This window comes from Carettochelys insculpta, chromosome 3, assembly GCF_033958435.1.
Source record: "Carettochelys insculpta isolate YL-2023 chromosome 3, ASM3395843v1, whole genome shotgun sequence".
NCBI lineage: Eukaryota > Metazoa > Chordata > Testudines > Carettochelyidae > Carettochelys > Carettochelys insculpta.
The window spans coordinates 117,981,832-118,003,847 of record NC_134139.1 but is presented as its reverse complement, the minus strand read 5'-3'; the positions used below and the strand labels follow the sequence as shown (position 1 = coordinate 118,003,847).

At 47.9% G+C, this 22,016-nt stretch overlaps 1 protein-coding gene across 1 annotated transcript in view; it reads left to right on the top strand.

Annotated features, from left to right (window-relative positions):
* SLC35F1 (solute carrier family 35 member F1) overlaps positions 1-22,016 on the top strand; it is a 413,157-nt gene that overhangs the window by 309,664 nt on the left and 81,477 nt on the right. The window lies entirely within an intron of this gene.

Genomic DNA, 22,016 nt, shown 5'->3' with positions numbered 1-22,016 from the left:
CTGGAGTTTTTCAGCAAAACTTGCTAGTGTAACCGTAGCTAAGGAGGGAAATCTGTATGGGAAACACCTAAAGATTTGTTGTGTAAAGTTTATTCATAGTACTCCTAATAGTATGTACAATGTTTTGTATTGTGCACAATGTGGGTTGTGTTCATTAATGATTGGTTTTACTAAGAAGGGATATGGTACTCTGTTTGAAATTGACTGAGAATTATTGACACCCATTTATGAAATATTTATATACAGTTACCAAGGTTCAACTCTGTGTAAAAGTCAGAATTCAGACCTGTGCTTCAGCAAAGAGTTAAGCTGTAGTGCACGCAGCAGAGAAGTGCAGTAGTTATACAAACTACACCTGAGCATCCCTCTGTTTCTGCTATGCTACCTTCAGTGGACATAGAGGACAATTGATCACTGTATTCTTTAACAGACCTTAACATATCTGAAGACTATCTCAGGTCCTCCTTTAGTTATCTTCTCTCAAGACTGCCTAGGTCCAGTTTTTTAACCTTTCCTCATAGCTTGGGTTGTCTAAATCTTTGATAATTATTGCTGTCCTCTTCTGGACTCTCTCCAGCTTCTCTACATCATTCCTAAAGTGTGATGTCCTGGTCTGGGCACAGTATTGTAAGTGATACCTCACTGAGGTTGATTAGTGTGGGACAATTATCTCCTGTGTCTTACATATGACACTCTTGTTAATATGTCCCAGAATCAATTAACCTTTTTTAACAACTATCTCACATTGACTCGAATTTCATTTGTGATCCACTATGAGCTTCAGATCCTTTTGTGCAGTACTACCATGTAGCCAATTATTCCCTGTTTTGTAGCTGTGCCTTTAATATTTTTCCTCAAGTGTAATAAATTGCACTTGTCTTTATTAAATTCTACCTTATGCATACAATTTATCAAGGTCCTTTTGAATTCTAGTTCTGACCTTCAAAATACTTTCAATCCTTCCCACCCACGTGACATCTGCAAAATTTTAAGCATAGTCTTCATTAACTGAATCATCAATGAAAATTGCATAATACCTGATGCAGGACAGACTCCTGCAGATCTCCACAAGATATCTCTTTCTAATTTGACAGGGAACCACTGATAACTACTACCCACGAGGCAAAGGAAGAAATTAGGTTGGCTCAACGTGATTTATTCTTGACAAATCCATGTTGGTTATTGCTTATCACTGCTATCCTCTAGGTGTTTACAAAGATAATTCCTTAAGTATCCTATGGTGAATTTAATCAGGTCCTGACAACTTGAATACATTAACTTTATTTGAATGCTCATTAACACGTCCTTTCTCTATACTGGCTGGGGGAGCAAGCTGTTTGGTCCAAGGGACACATCAGGTTCAGAAATTATATGGAGGGCCAGGTAGGAAAGTCTGGGAGAGGCTGTGCCTCCCAAAGAGCCACGTGTGGCCCAGTCCCCATCCCTCATCCAAACCCCCTGCTCCCCATCTCCTGACCCCTACCTCCCTGCTCCCCAGCCCCATCCACCCTGGGGACTCTCCCTTCTATCCCACTGCTTCCCTGGGACACCTGACTGCCTCCAAGGACACTTTACTCCCTGTCCAATCCCTCTGCTCCCCTGTCCCCTGACCACAACACCTTGGCTGGCCTACTGAGCTGGAGCTGCATCTGTGCTGCCCAGAGCGTTGAGGCTGGTGGGATGGTAACTGTGCCACCTAGGTACTGGAGCAGCTGAAGCTGTGGGGGAAGAGGGACAGAAGGAGAGGGTCTGGAGGCCAGCTGCCACTGTTCACTGTGCTGCCCGGAAATTGGGCTGGCTTCTCCCACCAAGGCGGTCCCAACCCCCACCCCACCCCCAGCAGACACTCTGAGGGCTGGACTGAAGACAAATCTGTGTATTATCGAGTACAAGATCCAGTGGCTTGAGAAAAACTGCCTGATCTAGTTGTTGCCCAGTCTAATAGGGTAATTGTGAGTTTAGACTGTGCATTTGTATTTTATTTTGGTAACTACTCTGACTTTTTGCTTAACAATTATAAGAACATAACATAAGAACGGCCATGACTGGGTCAAACCTAAGGTCCATCTAGCCCACTTTCCCATGTGCTAACAGTGTCCAGTGCCAGATGCCCCAGAGGGGGTGGACCGAAGACGATGATCAAGCGACTTGTCTCCTGCCATCCATCTCCACGCTTTGACAAACAGAGGCCAGGGACACCATGCCTATGCCCTGGCTAATAGCCTTTTATGGACCTAACCGCCACGAATTTATCTAGTTCTTCTTTGAACTCTGTTATGGTCCTAACCTTCACAGCCTCCTCTGGCAAGGAGTCCCACAGGTTGACTGTGTGCTGTGTGAAAAAACTTTCTTTTATTAGTTTTAAACCTGCTACCCATTAATTTCATTTGGTGTCGTCTAGGTCTTATATTATGGGAACAAGTAATAACTTTTCTTTATTCACACTCTCCACACCGCTCATGATTTTATATACCTCGATCATATCCCCCCTCAGTCTCCTCTTTTCTAAACTGAAAAGTCCCAGTCTCTTTAGCTTCTCCTCATGTGGGACCCATTCCAAACCCCTAAGCATTTTAGTTGCCCTTTTCTGAACCTTTGCTAATGCGAAACAATGTTTTTTGAGGTGAGGAGGCCACATCTGTATGCAGTATTCAAGATGTGGGAGTACCATAGTTTTATATGGGGGAAGTAAGATATTCTTTGTCTTATTTTCTATCCCTTTTTTAAATAATTCCTAACATCCTATATGCTTTTTTGACTGCCACTGCAGACTTCATGGATGTTTTCAGAGAACTATCCACAATAACCCTAAGATTTCTTTCCTGATTAGTTGTAGCTGAATTAGCCCTCATCATGTTGTATGTATACTTGGGGTTATTTTTTTCCAATGTGCATTACTTTACACTGATCTAAATTAAATTTCATTTGCCATTTTGTTGCCCAATCACTCAGTTTTGTGAGATCTTTTTGAAGTTCTTCACAGTCTGCTTTCATCTTGACTATTTTGAACAGGTTAGTATTGTCTGCAAACTTTACCACCTTTCTACTTACCCCTTTCTCTAGATCATTTATGAATAAGTTGAATAGGATTGGTCTTAGGACCTACCCTTGGGAACACCACTCATTACCTTTGCCCATTCAGAAAATTTACTATTTATTCCTGCCCTTTGTTTCCTGTCTTTTAATCAATCCAAGAAAGGATCTTCCTTCTTATCCCATTACAAACTAATTTACACAAAAGCCTTTGGTGAGCGGCTTTGTCAAAGGTTTTCCGGAAATCTAAGTATACTATATCTGCTGGATCCACCTCATCTGCATGATTGTTAACCCCTTCAAAGAATTCTAATCAGTTAGTAAGACATGATTACCCTTTACATGAGCCATGTTAACTTTTGGACAACAAGTTCTTCTATATGTCTAACAATTTTATTCTTTATTATTGTTTCAACTAGTTTGCACAGTACTGACGTTAGACTTACCAGTCTGTAATTGCCAGGTTCGCCTCTAGAGCCCTTTTAAATACTGACTTTATGTTAGCTGTCTTTCTGTCCTTGGGTACAGATGCTGATTTAAAGGATAGGTTACAAATCGTAGTTAATTATTCCACAATTTCACATTTGAGTATTTGCAGAACCCTTGGGTGAATGCCATCAGGTCCTGGTGATTTGTTACTGTTAAGTTTTTCTGTTTGTTCCAAAACCTCCTCTAATGACACTTCAATCTGGGACAGTTGCTCAGATTCATTAACCTCAAAGGATTGTGCAGGTTTGGGAATCCCTGTAACATCCTCAGCCATAAAGACTGAAGCAAAGAAACCATTTAGTCTCTCCACAGTGTCTTTATTGTCTTTGATTGCTCTCTTTGTATTTCGATTGTCCAAGGGCCCCACTGTTTTTTTAGCAGGCTTTGTGCTGCGAGTGTACTTAAAACATTTTGCTATTACTTTTTGAGTTTTCGGCTAGCTGTTCCTCAGAATCTTTTTTGGCTTTACTTATTACATTTTTATGCTTAAGTTGGCAGTGTTTTTGTTCCTTTCTATTTACCACACTAGGACTGGACTTCCAATTTTTAAAATATGCCTTTTTATCTCTCTCAGCTTCTTTTGTATGGTTGTTAAGCCATGGTGGCTCTTTTTTAGGCCTCTTACTAAATTTTTTTTTCATTTGGAGTATACATTTAAGTTGGGACTCTGTTATGGTGTCCTTGAAAAGTTTCCATGCAGCTTGCAGGGATATTACTCTAGTCACTGTACCTTTTAATTTCTGCTTAACTAACCTCCTCATTATTGTATAATTCGCCTTTTTGAAATTAAATGCCAGAGTGTTGGACTGCTGAGGTGCTCTTCCCACCACAAGAAAGTTAAACGTTATCATATTATGATCACTGTTTCCAAGTGGTCCTGTAATAGTTACCTCCTCGACCAGATCCTGTGCTCCATTCAGTACTAAATCGAGAATTGCCTCTCCCCGGTGGGTTCCTGTACTAACTGCTCCAAGAAACGGTAATTTAAGGCATCTGGAAATTTTATCTCTGCATCTCGTCCTGAGGTGACATGCACCCAGTCAGTATGGGGATAATTGAAATCCCCTATTATTGTTGAGTTTTTTTTATTTTGATAGCCTCGCTAATCTCCCTTAACATTTCAACACTGAGGCTGTCAGACAGGAGGTGGGACAGTACTACAGTGTCCGAGAAAGCCTCATCGACATATCTGTCTGCCTCCCCTAGCTCCTCCAATTCAGCCAGCCTGGCCTCCAAAACCCAAACTCAGTCTCTGAGGGTCAAGAGCTCCTTGAACCAGGTGCACACATATGCCACCCCACCCGTGCACAAGGCAGGTAATCATACATGTTACACTTGACTCAATAAATAGGATAGCCCCCACTCTGCTGCTAGACTTCTGCCTGCATTTTGTCCAAAGAATAAATTTGATTATATATAGGGCTTTTCCTTAAATATTTGAGATATAGTCTTATAAAAGCTTTATATCTAAAATTGATCAGAAGTAACTAGTGCCCTCTAAGTCCCACCTCTAAACTCCCCTCTCAAAACTCCCTCCTTTTAGCAAACGCCCTAGTCACAAGCTCCCTGGTCACTTACTAGCAGGGTTTATAAAGCTCTGGCCTTCCTGATAGTCCCTCCCTCTGGCTACATCTCGACCAATGAGCAGAGAGTTTTAGATTTTAAATCCTAATTAAAGCTCACAGCTTCCAACTACCAGCCTGAGCCCATGGCCTTTCAAACAAACAAACACAGCTCAGCATTCAAAACTCCAAACAGACAAACACAAGCCCAGAACCCTCAAACACAAACACCTAGACTGGGTCTACACATGCCCCTTCCTTTTGAAAGGGGCATCTTAATGAGCAGGTTCAAAAGATGCTAATGAGGCACTTCAATGAATATGCAGCAGCTCATTAGCATAATGGTGGTTGCAGCGACTCAAAAGTGAGGCTTTTCAAATCGCGCGCCGCCCATGGAGATGGGACCTTTCGAAAGGACCCCCCCCAGTTTTTGAAAGCCCTTCTTCCTATCTGTGGTCAGAAGAAGGGCTTTCAAAAACTGGGGGAGTCCTTTTGGAAGGTCTTGTCTCCACGGGCGGCGCACGATTCAAAAAGCTGCACTTTTGAATCGCTGCAACCGCCATTATGCTAACGAGGCACTGCATATTCATTGCAGCACCTCATTCGCATCTTTCAAACCTGATCATTAACATGCCCCTTTCGAAAGGAAGGGGCATGTGCAGACCCAGCCCCACACACTCCAGACAGCCACTTACCCCACAGTGCTGTAAATTGCCCCTTCCTTTGCCAACAGAGCTCCTCTCAAAACTCGCTCCTGTTCTTAATCTCATAATCACTAATCTATCTTTGTAGTGAACACATTTGTTCTACAGTTTATCTTTATCAGTGACTGTGAAGTGTGTGGCTAAGAAACTCAGGTTTCACAATGGATTTGTATGTCCAATTTCCGTTGATGAAGTGGTGAACCAATTAATAAATTAAAAGGTTTATTCCTGAGGTATAAAACCTGGAAGCTGGGGGGATTTGGTTCTGCTGTCCTTCTCTGGGTCATACATGAGTGGCTCCGGGAGCATTTGTACAATCTAGCTGGGTGTGGGGGATGTATATGTGGTTACGCTGAGCAATAATAGAGTCACTGAGCAGGGAAGGGGGAGAGTTAGCTGATGGTCACTGGCAAGGCATTGTGAGAGAAAGCCCAGGCTGGAGAGACTTAAGGAGGCACAGCAGTCCCACAGTTCCAGGCTGCATCCTGGAGAGCCCATCACACACCCATCCTTCAGACAAAATCCAGGCAGATACATGTCTTCCTTTGTGGGTAGAAGACATTATTAGCACTGTACCAGTCACGAGAATTCTTTTTCTGTAGGTTGCTAGTGCTAGACTAGGCATGTGTCAGTCCCTAGCATCAAGTTGTTGTTACCCATGTAATAAAGCTAAGCTAATCTACTCTGAGCAATTAATTAGGTTTCCCATTTTGTACAAGCAGCATACCTTTGTCCAAGATAGAGCCTATTAGCATGCACAGTTCCCCAGCTCTCTGGGTGTGAATGATAGTGCTCATGTGTTGGTTCAACTAACAGTGCTACTGGAAGCTGGTTTTGGGGAGGAGAGAAAATGTACCACTATATGAATGTACAAGTATGTACAACTTGCAAGTTGCCTTGTTGTGTGATTTAAATAAGGAATGTTTTCATATTTTTGCTTAACAAAATTGTCAGACCACTGTGACCATTTTATGTTTATGCATATGCTTCATGTAAACAACAAGAAGTCTTGTGGCACCTTATAGACTAATAGATATTTTGGAGCACAAACTTTCAAGGGCAAAGACCCGCTTCCTCAGATGCATGAGTGGGGGGCGATGGTTTCAGAGGGGTATTTAAAGAGTGGGGTCCCAGAAAAAGGGAGGGCCAGAGCTGACAAGGTCTATTCAGCAAGGTGGAAATGGCCCATTTTCAATAGTAGGTATCAAAAGAGGAAAAAACAAGTCAGATCAGAGAGGGGGATATGAGCCATTGTAAGAGTCTAATGGGGAGATCTTAACACCCCAGGCACAGAAGCTGCCTTTGTAAGCTGTGAGCCACTCCCAGTCTCTGTTTAATCCTTGGTTAATGGAGTCAAATTTGCAAATAAATTGCAGCTCAGAGATTTCTGTCTCCATTTGATTTCTGAAATTTGTGTTTCAGGACTGCCACCCTTAAATCTGCTACTGAGTGTCCAGGGAGATTGAAGTGTTCCCCCACAGGCTTCTGTACATTACTGTTCCTGATGTCTGATTTATGTCCATTTATTCTTTTACACAGAGACTGTCTAGTTTAGCCAATGTAAATTGCAGTGGGGCATTGCTGGCACATGATGGCATATATTATATTAGTAGATGTGCAGGTAAAGGAGCTCCTTGCTAGTGTAGAAGCAGCCTTTATGTTTTGGGAAGATTAAGGTTAAATTCCCAGACCTAATATCATTAGTTACATTTCTAGTTCAAGGCCCTAATCACAAAGGTACAGATTTCTAGTTCTGTTTGAGAAGCGGCAAAACTTCATAAGAACAACTTACAATATTTTTAGGAGGGAGTAGCTGACCTGAATATTCAGGATGAACTTTAATAACTGAACAGATTTCACATATAAGCCGTGTCTACACGTGCACGCTACTTAGAAGTAGCGGCACTAACTTCGAAATAGCTCCCGTCACGGCTACACGCGCCGGGCGCTATTTCGAAGTTAACTTCGACGTTAGGTGGTGAGACGTCGAAGTCGCTAACCCCATGAGGGGATAGGAATAGCGCCCTACTTCGACGTTCAAAGTCGAAGTAGGGACCGTGTAGTTGTTGCGCGTCCCGCAACTTCGAAATAGCGGGGTCCGCCATGGCGACCATCAGCTGAGGGGTTGAGAGACGCTCTCTCTCGAGCCCCTGCGGGGCTCTATGGTCACCGTGGGCAGCAGCCCTTAGCCCAGGGTTTCTGGCTGCTGCTGCGGCAGCTGGGGATCCATGCTGCAGGCACAGGGTCTGCAACCAGTTGTCAGCTCTGTGTATCTTGTGTTGTTTAGTGCAACTGTGTCTGGGAGGGGCCCTTTAAGGGAGCGGCTTGCTGTTGAGTCTGCCCTGTGACCCTGTCTGCAGCTGTTCCTGGCACCCTTATTTCGATGTGTGCTACTTTGGCATGTAGACGTTCCCTCGCAGCGCCTATTTCGATGTGGTGCCGCGCAACGTCGAAGTTGAACATCGACGTTGCCAAGCCTGGAGGACGTGTAGACATTACTCATCGAAATAGTCTATTTCGATGTAGGCTTCATGTGTAGACGTAGCCATACTGGGGTAAGAACCTCATAGAGAAGAAAGAGATTAAATCAGAAGAAACAGATGCAAAAGGTGCATACCATATTTGCTTTTTGAGAAACTCCTGTTGATGTCAATAGATCAAGTGCTCTATGAACTAGCATTTCCCAAACCGTTAGCCAAAGAGTTAGTGGGAGTAAGTAGGTATATTTCAATAGATACTACAGTCCAAAAGTGTTGCAGCAGACATTACGTGACAGGACACTAAACAGGCTAAGAATTCTGGATGCAGGTTAAACCTCGCTAGTCAAGCACCCTTGGGACCTGACCAGTGCTAAACCCAAAGTATTTGCTGAACTAGGGGAGGTCAATATTGTTTAGCATCATTACCAATATTTCCACTGCTTACTGGGCTTTTAGAAGACATTTAGGAGTAAGTTACAGCTAAATAACAGCACAGAACATTGAACGCCTGGACTGGTGGCTGTAAACAAACTTTACAGGACAGCAGGAAACTTGGTCACACCCATGAGAAGTGGTCATCTGGCTAACTAAAAATCATGCCTGACCATGGATGTGGCCAGATCAGAGAGGGCTGGATTACAGCAGGTCCATCTGCAGAAATACACCAAAATCCTCTAAACACCGAAAAGACTGTGTTGATATCTGATAAACAAAGATCTCTTTAAAAGAGTTTGTTACACATTCCCAGTTTGTAGTCCTTTGCAACAGATAGGTTTGTATACTATAAGAATGTTTTCACCCAGGAGCATGATACTGCAGAAAAACAATCTTCGCTATCCAAAACATAAAAAAATGTGTATCTGTGGGTGTGTGCTTAGACAGGTGTCTCACTGTAACAGAAATGCTGCACACACAAGCTTGACCTAAGTCTACCGTGGTTCTGCAGAGGATGGTTCAAGGGGAAAGTGTGAGATGGCTGAATAAATACTGAGATAGGAGAAAAAAGTTGAGAAGCTCTCTGCTCATTCAAATGTCTTTAAAAAGTATGGTACATAATGAAAGCAGAATAGAATAGAGAAGTCATGAATACATTAAACAAAATACCCTTGCGTGTTTTGAAAAGCAAGAACAGAACTACCCTGTAAGGAGATGGATTTTTCTTCTATGTGCATGAATAATTTGGTGACAGTGTGTTATCTTTAGTCCAATAAAACAGACAACGTTTTTTGACCCATCAATAATACAACTGACTATGACGGAGTAAGCAACCATGGTGGGGCCATATAAAAAAATCACATAATACGACACAGACCTCTTTAGCTGTGCAGCTTTTTGAAGAGCTGAAAGCCTGCTGCGTCATCCCATTGTGTCAAGTGGACTGGGAGAAACCAGGCCAGGATATTTCTCATTTACAATAAACACAGGAATATATATAGAAATGACCTTTATCTTTTAGAATTCTGAACAGTAACAGAGCGGCTCAAGATCAGGGGCTTGTTCTCCTGTACCTCAACCAATATTATATATGCCATCATGTGCCAGCAATGCCCCTCTGCAATGTACATTGGATAGACTGGGCAAACACTTTGCCAAAGAATGAATGGACACAGAGCAGACATTAGTAATATCAATACACATAAGCCTGTCAGTGAGCATTTCAATGGAGTGAGCCATTCTGTTAAAGACATGACAATGTGTGTCCTGCAGCAAAGAGACTTTAAAAGTAGATTACATAGGGAGATTTGTGAACTGGGGTTCATACTCAAATTCGACACATTAACATATGATATGAAAAAGGACAGCAATTATCTCACGCATTACAAGGACTGCTTCCCTGCCTTTGATGTTTGTAATTATCTCAGGCAAGAAACTTAACATCCCCCACCCCTCACCCTTCTTCCATTCTGTGTATTTGATTTGTCAGGTTTTATTGCAATTTTTTTGGATCTCTGTGCTATATAACTGGGTCCAGACTGGAAATTCTGTAGATCTGAAGAAGTGCATCTGTCTCATGAAAGCTCATCACCTAAAAAATCATTTTGTTAGTCTTTAAAGTGCTACCTGGCTGCTGGTTTGTTTTGTTAGAATTCTGGTTATAACATGGGACTGAAGTTCCATATAGCTGCTACATTGTCCCTCCCTTATGACTTCAAGTGCCCTATGCAGCCCAAACACCTGCTGCCTCACCCCCTGCTGGGGAGATGGAGAGCAACTCTGCAGTAAGGGGCTGTGCTTGGGATTGTGAGGGCAGGTGCAGGACAGGGAGGCTAGTAGGGGAACAAGTGAAAGGATGAGCAGTGCATCCCATCAGTGCTGAGAATCAGGAGGCAGAGCACGGGGGTGAGAGGACTGGAGTCATTGGAGCTGGTGGGGGGGCATCAGAGCAGGGTGTGGGAGTCTGGGGGGGGAAGCAGAAGTGCTGGGGATTGGGCCACAGGCCCAGGAGGTGGAGCAAGGAGGCTGGGGGCCTGGGAGATTGGGCCGGGGGCCACGAGGTGGAGCAGGATGGGGAGCTGAGGTGCCAGGGGATTGGGCTGCAGGGCTGGGAGGTAGAGTGGGGGTTAAATTATGAAGGCTATCCAATCCAAACTACCCTTATACTACACCCACATATAGGCTACGTCTACACTAGCACACTACATAGAAGTAGCCTATTTCAAAGTTAGCACATCGAAATAGGCTACTTCGACGCGTATTGTCTACACATCCTCCAGGGCTGGTGCCATCGATGTTCAATGTCGAAGTAGCCCCAAGCCGCTCCCTTAAAGGGCCCCTCCCAGGCACACTTGCCCTGCACAGCACAAGATCCACAGAGCCAACAACTTGTTGCAGACCCTGTGCATGCAGCACGGACCCCCAGCTGCAGCAGCAGCTGCCAGAAGCCCTGGGCTAAGGCCTGCTGCATGCAGTGACCATAGAGCCCCGCAGGGGCTGGACAGAGTGTCTCTCAACCCCTCAGCTGATGGCTGCCATGGAGGACCCTGCTATTTCGAAGTAGCAAGACGTGGATCATCTACACACGCCCTACTTTGACAGCCGGTAGTGAGGCAGGTGGGGCAGCAGGTGGGGTAGCAGGCGGTGGAGCAGCAGGTGGGGCAGCAGGCGGGGAGGTGGGGAGGGCAGCCCGGAGGGCAGCGGGGGGTGGGAGCCGGCTATGTCCCTGAAAACCCCATAAAGTTCTCCCATGCCACCCACCGCCGGGTGGACTCCTCCTGCTCAAAACGGAGTCTTTCTTCCTCCACCTCCGTCTGCTGCCGGAGACCTGCCAGGAGCTGAGGGTCCACCGGGGCCATCCCCAGAGTTTGCCGGTGGTGGGACCGTCCCGCTGGCCTTGGTGGTGTCTCTGGGTGCTGGCGGTGGCTGGCCTCCGGCGGGCTGTTGGGGACAACAGAGGGTGCCTGGCTGCCTGGGGTGTCAGCTGCTGCAGCTGGAGAGAGGGAGAGAGGGAGGGGAAGGCTGTTAGTACAGTGCCCTGGCCCGTGGCCCGTTCTCCTCACCCTCTCTTGGGTGCTGGGTCTCCATCCCCATCAGTGGGTTTGATGTTCCTGTTGGCTGTCACCATGGCATTGTCCCCCCACCCCCGGGGTCAAGACTGAGTTCTGTCCAGGGTACGGGTGTTGACAGGCGCTGATGGCCGTGCCGCCATCCTGGGACTGTACTGTGGCTGGGCATTTGTGGGCTGGGATCTGCTGGGGGTGTGTAAGTCTCCCGGTCATGACTGGTGCCCCCGCCCTGTGGCCCATGGGTGTGTGCTCTGTGGGGTCCAGACTGTCCATTGCCACAGTCGGAGGAAGCCCAGTGGGCCGATGCCTGGCTGGTGCTCCAGGAGGGGAGGTTGATGAGGAGCCCCCCCTCCTTGCTGCTGGACCCCTCCTCCGCTGTCCCGAGGGGGAGCTCCTCGGGTGGGCCCCTGGGTGCGGGGCTGGCCTCCAGGCCGGACTCCAGCTCTGAGGCCTGCTGGGGCTCATTGGCCGTGGTGTTAAGGGTGGCCAGGGGGGAGGAGGTGTCCCGGGAGCCCAGGATGGCCCTGAGCTCCGTGTAATAGGGGAAGTGGTGGGCAGCTCCCTCACCTTACTCCGGACGTGATCTGGAGTGCGGGCAGGCTGACCCTGGGCGGCCAGGCCCTCGGCCAGTTGGGCGATTGCTCCCCATCACGTGGAGCACCTCCTCCTTGCCCCAGAGCCCCAGCAGGTCTCGGAGCTCGGCCTCCGACCAGGAGGGGCCCTGAGTCCTTTTGGCCCCCCGCCTGGCTGCTGGGGGTGCCTGGGTCCCCTCAGGAGGGGAGCCCTGGGGGTGCTCGGGGGGCTGCCTTGAGACCATGGATGAAGGAAGCAGGGATCGGGGCCCTCTGAGAAGCGTGCAGGGCTAGCACGTGCCTGTGCTGCTGCCTGCACGCTCTCAGCTTCCTGCCACAGGAAATCCGGGTCCATGGTGCCTTTAAGGCTCCTGCGTGCGGGGACCATAGAGCCTCGCAGGGGCTGGACAGAGAGTCTCTCAACCCCTCAGCTGATGGCCACCATGGAGGACACCGCAATTTCAAAGTAGCAGGACATGGATCATCTACACACACCCTACTTCGACATTGAACGTCGAAGTAGGGTGCTATTCCCATCCGAGGATGGGAATAGTGACTTCGATGTCTCACCGCCTAACATCGATTTCAATGTCGAAATAGCACCCAGTGCGCGTAGACACGATGGGTGCTATTTCAACGTTGTGCTGGCTACTTCGAAGTAGCCAGCTAGTGTAGACGCACCCTATGTGTAAAGAACTAGCAGAACAAGCAAATGTTAGCAAAATAGTGATCATAGTGAGGAGAAAAAACAAAGATCATGACATTAAGATGAGTGCTAAATGTGACTGCCCTGGTTTATGTATTGTATATATTAAATAATCATTGCATGCCAAGTGGTTTCCATGACCTGAAGGCAATCCTGTCTGGCAAACCAAATAGCAGGAAATGCAGCATGCAAATGAAAGCAAAAAACTGTCGCAAAAAGGAGAATGCAGTTTAATCAGTAGATTCTGTCAGGAATAAATTCTGTCCTGTTGAATCTCTGTACACTTGCCAAGGTTGCCAGTGCATGAGACTGACGCCTGCAGTGAATCCAAATCAAGCTCCAGTCCAGCTGTACAACGGCTTTATAAATTCCTTTCATCGCTGCTGTTCACTGTGCAGAGCCTTCTCACTTGAACTTAGTGTTTTGCTGTTTGGAATGTCTCAGAAAAAGACAAACCTCACGTCTGAGATTGAACATCCCTCTCAAAATAATCATTTGTTTGTTATGTTAAGTTATGTTGTTAGTCCGTAAAGGATAGTGTAAACAAAAGAAACCAGAGAGAAAGCCACAACAACTGAGAATATGCACTAAAAGTGTAGCTAGTTTCATTTCCATCTCAACTTCACTTTGTCTATATGCTGTTCAGGCTGATGTTATGTTAGTAGATTAGTTTTTAAAGCCAGCTTATTCTGGCTAGGCTTGATTGAACATGACAGACAGAGTGATTTATGGTTGGAAGCTGAAGCTGTAAACAAGCACATCGCCAAAGCCTCACTGCCAAGGGGATTCCTTAAACAATGTCTCTACTGCTTTCCGCATGATGAAAGGATTCTGTGTTGCTGATTCTCAACAAATGTTCAATATTCCAAGAGGAAAATCTAAAATAGTTGGTCTTGAATGTTCTTATAATTGCAAACACATGTCTATAGCAATTGATACAACTGATTCTGGGCAGTCAATGACATCTTGATCAAAAATCTAAGTGTTTGGTGACAAAGCAGGGATGGCTATATCTATTCATTTTGGGCTATGGATCTACCACTCCATAATGTAAGCCATCTGCCCATATGATCATTGATTATGAAGTCTATCTGTGCTCCTGAAGTCCTTTGCAAAGTGTTTCACTTTTCTGTATTTTAAATAGCTTAAGGTTTCTCAGGGAAATAATTGCTTCATAAGATTCTTTTTCGGCCTTTATTATAATTTTCTATTCATTTCACAAGTTCTCCAGCTGGTAGGAGGAGATGTATGACAGAATTCTCAGTCGCAGCCATGTAAACTTTCCACTGCATCTGTAAGACAACAGACCACTTTATTTTTAAATTTGTATGGTGTCAACTTCATTGATGCAATAGTGTAAAACAGAAGGAGGACACTCATATAATTGCTAAATGGAGGGCAAATTCTTTACAATCTAAAGTTATAAAGAGCTTTATATTTTGAGCAAATCTTAATCTTTCAACCCAAAACACACTTTTTTTCTGCCTTGCTCTTCTCTTGTGGGCTATTTCCAGCACTCCATATCTCTGGAGCATCAAAATTAGGCCCCAGTCCAGTAAGCAGTTGAAGGATGTACAATGGAATTTCAACACCTTCTCAAAGCTAACTTCATGCTTATATGCTCTCCTGAACTAGCATGGTCTTAAGCAGGTGTTCAAGGCCACCCTTCAAAACAGGCAATGATTGTTCGAGGTACCAACTTCCTCAGGTGTACACATCAAAGGCTGACCTTCAATGTGCTTAAGACCTTTGTTGAAACAGCAATTTAATATTACAAGGGTCAACACTAATACTACAGCTCACTACATGACTCAATGCATTCTACAACATTCTAGAACTTGATTTCATTGTTTTAAAGTCTTTTTAAAACTAAGGAAAAAATCACTTGAAAGCTTTAATATAACTTTTCATTACACATTACAGTAAACAGTTGAGTTACATGGGGGTTTCATTTTTGCAGCCCCCGAGTAACTCGAATTTTCATGCAAGTCAAGGGGAAATGGATTCTCGGCATCCCTGGGCTTGCTGGAGCCAGGAAACAGACCAGACCAGAACTGGTCTGTTTCCTGGCTCCCAGAGAGGCAGGGAGCTGCGAACCAGGGGGCATCGCCTTACCACTTGCGGGACCCAGGAAACTGACGAGCTGGTCAATTTCCTGGGTTCCGCAAGTGGCAGGGAGCTGGGAATCAGGCAGCAGCCTGGCTCCTGGCTCCCCTCTGCTTACAGAGAGGGGAAACTGAGCAGGGAAGCAGCCTTATTCAGTTTCTTGGCTCCAGCCAGTGGAGCCAGGAAATTAGCCAGGGCTGCTGCCCTGCTCAGTTTTCCAGCTCTGCAAGTGGAGGGGAGCTGGGAGCCAGGCTGCCACCTAGTTCCCAGCTCCCTGCCACTCCAGAGACTGGGAAACCACTTCTGTCAGGGGCAGCAGCCTGACTTGTGGCTACCCCCACCAACAGGAAACCACTCCTGTCAGGGATGGCAGCCTGACTCACAGCTAGCTGCCCTTGACAGCAATAGCTGCCAACCCCAGAGGAACAGGTAACCGCTTCTGTCAGGGGTGGCAAGAGTCAGGCAGCTGCCCCTGACAGGAGCGGTTTCCCCACCACCATCAGGGATGGCAGCCTGATTCACAGCAGTCGCATTAACCCAAGACATGCACAAACTGATTGTGCATATCTCGAGGGTTTACTGTATGTTTCTTTTTCAATGTGCTGTTTTAAGAGTGTGTCAGATGATTTTGGCACTAACTTTTGGAGATAAATTTCAAAATCATGAGAAAGGATTTACTTGTATGACTTGCACTGATGTTTATGGAAATCGTGCCACTAAATCCCCAAGTGCTGCTTCAAAAATTCATCACTTTAATGATGAAAAAATAAGACTCAAAGAAAAAGCTACTCTGTTTTGCATCCACAAATCAACACACAGGCCTAAAGGTATATACCATGTTTCATGCATATTGTGCACACAGCTTCATAAACCAGAGTGGCTTTTGCAGTCCAAATCACCTAAAGCATAGAGGTTAATGGAAATGTCTGATGTCATAGAAGGGACCACCTCATTCCGATCAAGATTCTTAAATTACTTATTGGCTGTGTCTACACGTGCCCCAAACTTCGAAATGGCCATGCAAATGGCCATTTCGAAGTTTACTAATGAAGCGCTGAAATGCATATTCAGCGCTTCATTAGCATGCGGGCAGCAGCCGCGCTTCGAAATTGACGCGCCTTGCTGCTGCACGGCGCGTCCAGACGGGGCTCCTTTTCGAAAGGACGCCGCCTACTTCGAAGTCCCCTTATTCCAATGAGCTCATGGGAATAAGGGGACTTCGAAGTAGGCAGCATCCTTTCGAAAAGGAGCCCCGTCTGGACGCGCCGCGCGGCGGCAAGGAGCATCAACTTCGAAGCGTGGCTGCCGCCCGCATGCTAATGAAGCGCTGAATATGCATTTCAGCGCTTCATTAGTAAACTTCGAAATGGCCATTTGCATGGCCATTTCGAAGTTTGGGGCACGTGTAGACATAGCCATTGAATGTCATCCAGGCAAAATAGTTTCAAACTTGACTCCTGCTCTTTCTTCTCTTCTTTCTGCAAGTAAACAAAGTCTGGTCTTAACCTACCAAAAGTTTCATTTTCAATGTCACCATCACTACCACAAATAATTAGGATGCTGCCTAATGATACCCCCATTGTAAAAAAAGTGTCCATGAGTGTATTGCTTAATAAAGGTCTTATGAATCACAATGTTGGTTGAGGAAAATGCTCAGTATGAAGTCTTTGCGCCACTGAAATCAATGACAGAACTCCTAAAGACTGCAGTTACACCAAAAATTCACATCCAGACTTTTGGATGAGTATCTGAAGTATTTTTCCCTCTTGTATACAACAGTAGGTTAGTATTCTCCTCTGACTTCAGGAAGTCGTTTTCCAGTTTGTTCCAGAAATGCCAGAAGGCCAGCTTCTCCTAGGTGACTGAAGAATGGTTACAGGTGACACTAAAAATATTTGTAGAGATGCACAAAAATATTAAATTGATGTAAATTTTTTAACTTCCCAAATGGTTCAAGCTCAGGTCAAGCTTTATGGCTGTGTTTCAGATCAACTCTGATATCCATATTTAGACTGCAAGCCCTTAAGGGTAGTGGATATTACTTATGGGTTTGTACAACTGTTCATACAAGGGGATTCTAATCATGATTGGGGCCCAGCGAGTGCTACCACAGTGCACATACATAATAGGTTTATCTGTCTCTGGTGAACATATATTTGATTTCTTTTGAACTGAGAACAGTAATAACCCCTGACCTAGTTGTTAGAACTGTCTAACCTTTCTGAAGATATAGATTTGATCTCAGGCCATGTTGTGATGACAGTCATCACACAGTAAAACTTAAATATTGTGTGGTTAACAGGATTCTGTTGCAAGGGCATCACAGAACAAACTTGGCTGTCCACATATTGATTCTTGAAGCAAAGCTACCTGTCACACAAAGTCTGTTTGTTTCAGTACAGCTTCTCTCTAAACTCTAGCGCAAAGTGTTTGAATCTGCACCTAAGGTCACAATAACTTTCCTTTAAACTTCATAATTAGTTTGATGATTGAATAACCAATTCTGTTACTATTCTGCTGTGTTATTCTGATACCCTTGCATACTGCTGTTCTCCTATTTTTAATGAGAACCTCTTGCATCATATTTTACATGGTATTTTTATGCTGTAGTCAGAACTTCCATACGTACTAGCTACGTCTACACTAGAATGCTATGTCGAAGTAGCTTATTTCAAAGTAGCAAGATCAAAATAAGCTATTTCGAAGTGTAGCATCCACACATCCTCTGGGGCCAGTGCCGTCGACGTTCAACATCGACATAGTGATGCGCAACATCAAAAGGGGCCTCTCAGGGAAGCGTATACACACACAAGCCAGCCCATTTGAAACAAGGGGACTAGGAAAGCCTGCAGACGGGGTCACAGGGTGGACTAGCCCTTCCAAGGCAACAGCAGGCTGCTCCCTTAAAGAGCCCCTCGCAGACACACTTGTCCTGCACAGCACGAGGTTTGCAGAGCTCACACCAGGTTGCAGACCCCGTGCACGCAGATATGGACCCCCAGCAGCAGCAGCCAGAAGCCCTCAGGGCCGTCACCAAGGCAGGGGCCGCCCTGCTCGGCACCATGCATGAGGCCGCCCAGCACCTCCTGGAAGACGAGACCTCCTTGGGGGATGAAGGGGCCACCCCAGACCATCATGAGACCCTCCTGGTCCCCCCCCCGGCCGGGTGCTCTGCCAGCTATGGAGGTACCCCACCAGCATGGAGTGGTGGAAGCTCCTGGTCCTGGAAGAGTGGGATGATGACCACTGGCTCCAGAGTTTCTGGATGAGCTGGCAGACATTCCTTGAGCTCTGCCAGGGACTCACCCCTGCCCTGAGGCACCAGGACACCTGTATGCAGCGCGCCCTCACCATCAAGAAATGGGTCGGCATCGCTGTCTGGAAGCTGGCCGCTCCAGACAGCTACCGATCCATAGGACAGCAGTTCTGTGTGGGCAAGGCCACTATTGGGGCTGTTGTCATGGAGGTAAGGAAGCCCGGGAGGGGACCCGGGGGGTACAGAGAGCCGGGGGGTGAGGGGCCGGGGGAGAGGGGAGCTCGGGATTGGGCAGGCACACCCTGCACACCCTTATGGGTGCCCATGTCCTCCCCCTGCAGATGGTCTGCACACTGAACACCTTGCTGCTCCACAGGCTCATGCGGCTCGGGGACCTGGATGCGGCCATCGTGCAGTTTGCCGGCATGGGGTTCCCCAACTGCTTCGGGGCACCAGACAGGACCCACATCCCCATTCGCACCTCGGACCACAGCAAAGGACGCTTTGTGCACAGGAAGGGCTACCACTCAGTTGTTCTTCAGGCCATGGTGGACAGCTGGGACCGCTTCCAGGACATATATGTTGGCTGGCCTGGCAGCACCCACGACGCCCGCGTTTTTAGGAATTTGGGCCTGTGCCGCTGGCTGGAGGCAGGGACCTACATCCCCCAGCGGGAGATCCCTCTGGGGGACACTAAGGTGCCCCTCTGCCTCGTGGCGGATGCAGCCTACCCCCTCCAGCCCTGGCTTAGGGGCCCCTACATGGACCACCTCAATGCCAGCCAGGAGGGGTTTGACACCCACCTGAACCATGCACGCCAGGTCGTTGAACGGGCTTTTGGCCGCCTCTAGACCACTGGCAGTGCCTCCTCACTCGCCTGGGTGTGGGTCTCCCCAACATCCCCCAGGATGTGGGTGCATGCTGCACGCTCCACAACGTGGTGGAGAGCAAGGGGGAAGCCTTCATGCAGGGGTGGGCTGTGGAGGCCGGCATGGCCTACCCCCCAGCCACCCGCCGCCCTGAGCCACCAGGCTGACCACGAGGGGATCTGGGTCCAGGAGGCCTGCGGGCCCATTTTGACCAGGCTGCAGGGTGAGCGCCAGCGCAGCCATCCCTGGCGGGCTACTCACTGCCCCCACCATCCACACTACTGCACCCTTAGAGCACACGACACACGTTTTTTGAAAAATAAACCTGTGAAATAATTATTTTAATGAACCAAACTGCTGACCAATTGATTTACAACAGAAATGAACACCCATGGGGGAACTATGTACGTGGGGACAGCTACCTAAAGTGGGGGGACACAACTATTTACACCAGAGGGGGGCAGAACTATGTATAGTGGGGGGCCTGAGTGGCCCAGTCCTTGGCCCCTCACAGTCCCTTGTCCAGCTTGGCGGGGGCATGACCCACGCCTGGTCCTGAGTCCCCATCAAGGCTGGGTGGGGGCCAGGAGGACCGGCAAATATGGCCGGGCTGGCTCCTGAGCCCCATGGTCCTTCTCAGCGGGCTCCAGTGCAGGGGGGTGGCTGGGAGGGAAGGCAGCTGGAGCAGTGGGGGGTGGCAGCCAGTCTGCAATCCTGTTGAGGGTCCCGGCAATGTGGTCGAACATCTGCATGAAGGACCCCCTGGCTTCCTGGTGCCAGGCCAGCGCTCACTTCTGCAATTGGGTTCGGCACTCCTCCACTTGCAGGCAGCACTCTGCCACCTCCACTTGGCCCTGGAGGATGGCAAGGACCTGGGGGTCAGCGGCTGCCCATGGCTGTCTCCAGCGGTGTCGGGCTTGTCCCGAGGCCGGTCCCTGCTCCAGCCGGCTGACGGACATGGCAGCACTGTCATGGCCCTCAGATGATGTGGCTGCAGAAAGAGTGGGGAAGAGAGAGGACAGCTGTTAGTACTGAGCCATGACCCGTGGCCCATGCCCCCTGCCTCCCACGTGCTGGGTCCCCATCCTCCGTCCCTCAGCCATGGGTGTGGTGTGCCTGTTGTAGACCCCCTTCGGGGGTTCAGCTCCCTCTACCCTCCCAGGGATGGGGTGTAGTGCTGTCCCTTGGGGCCATGCTGCTGTCCCATGGCCATGGCTGTGGTCTGGCTGGGCCATGGTGGCTGGGGTCAGCTGGGTGGAGGGGGGCGCTGGTCATGTCCCTTGCCTCCTCCCCGGAACCCAGGGGTGTGTGCCTGTGGGGTACATACCTGACAGTCCACTCCCACGGTCAGGGGACACCCGTCAGGCAGACGCCTTGCTGGAGCTGTGGGAGGGGAGGTTTATGAGGAGCTCCCCATCGCTGGACCCCTCCTCCTCCGCTGTCCTGAGGTGGGCTACTCCAGGGGCCCCTGGGGTGCAGGGCTGGCCTCCGGGCCACACTCTGGCTCCGAGGCCTGCTTGAGCTCCTTGGCTGCGGTGCCAAGGATGGCCGGGGGGAGCGGAGGTGTCCCGGGGGCCCAGGATTTCCCTGAGCTGCCTGTAAAAGGGGCAAGCAGCGGGGGCGGCCCCAGACCAGCTGGCCATGTCCTGGGCCTGGGCATAACCCTGCTGCAGCTCCTTGACTTTACTCCTGACATGGTCAAGAGTGCGGGTAGGGTGACCCCAGGTGGCCAGGCACTCGGCCAGCTGGGCAAATGCATCTGCTTTCTGCCACTTGCTGCCCATTACCTGTAGCACCTCCTCCTTTCCCCAGAGCCCCAGCAGGTCCCAGAGTTTGGCATCCATCCGGGAGGGGCCCCACTGCCTCTTTCTCCCCAGCTAGATGACTGGGAGACCTGGGTCCCCTTGGGGGGTGTGCCCTGGGGGCACTCAGGGGGCTGGCTGGCTGCCATGGGTGGTGGAATGGGGCCTCTGGAAGGCGTGCAGGGCTGTTGTGTGTGCGTGTGCTGCTGCCTGCATGCTCTCAGCTTCCTGCCACAGTATATCTAGGGGTATGGTGCTTTAAGGGCTGCTGCACATGGCGACCATAAAGCCCCACAGGGGCTGGGCAGCACATCTCAACCACTCAGCTGATTGCCACCATGGAGGACCCCGCTATTGTAAAGTAGCGGGACGCAGATCTTGTACACATGCCCTACGTCGATGTTGAACATCGAAGTTGGGCACTGTTCCCATCTTCTGATGGGGATAGTGATTTCAACGTCTCGCCACCTAACGTCGATTTCAACTTTGAAGTAGGGCATGGCACATGTAGACACGACGCACACTATTTCAAATTTGGGCCCGGCTACTTCGAAATAGCAGGCTAGTGTGGATGCCACTACTGTGTACAACAGTATATTCTAAGAAAATTGATTACCAAAGTGGTGAAGTTCCAATCTTGGCAAGTTTTTAAAACTCAGGTGAACTGAAAACCCAGGCAACTAGTTTGGTTTGTGGTGTTGACCAGTTTTGAAATAAGGTGATAAATAAGGGTTTTATAAATAAATAAGGTTTTTACCTACCTAAAATACCTTGTAAATATTTAAGTTTTAATTATATTTAAGTTGGAGATTGAATTTGTGTTCTATTAAATCTATCCACTAGTTTGATTGTATATGATTCCATACAAACAACAAGGAGTCCTGCACAACCTTACAGATTAACAAATTTATTAGGGTCTTAGCTTTTGTGGGTA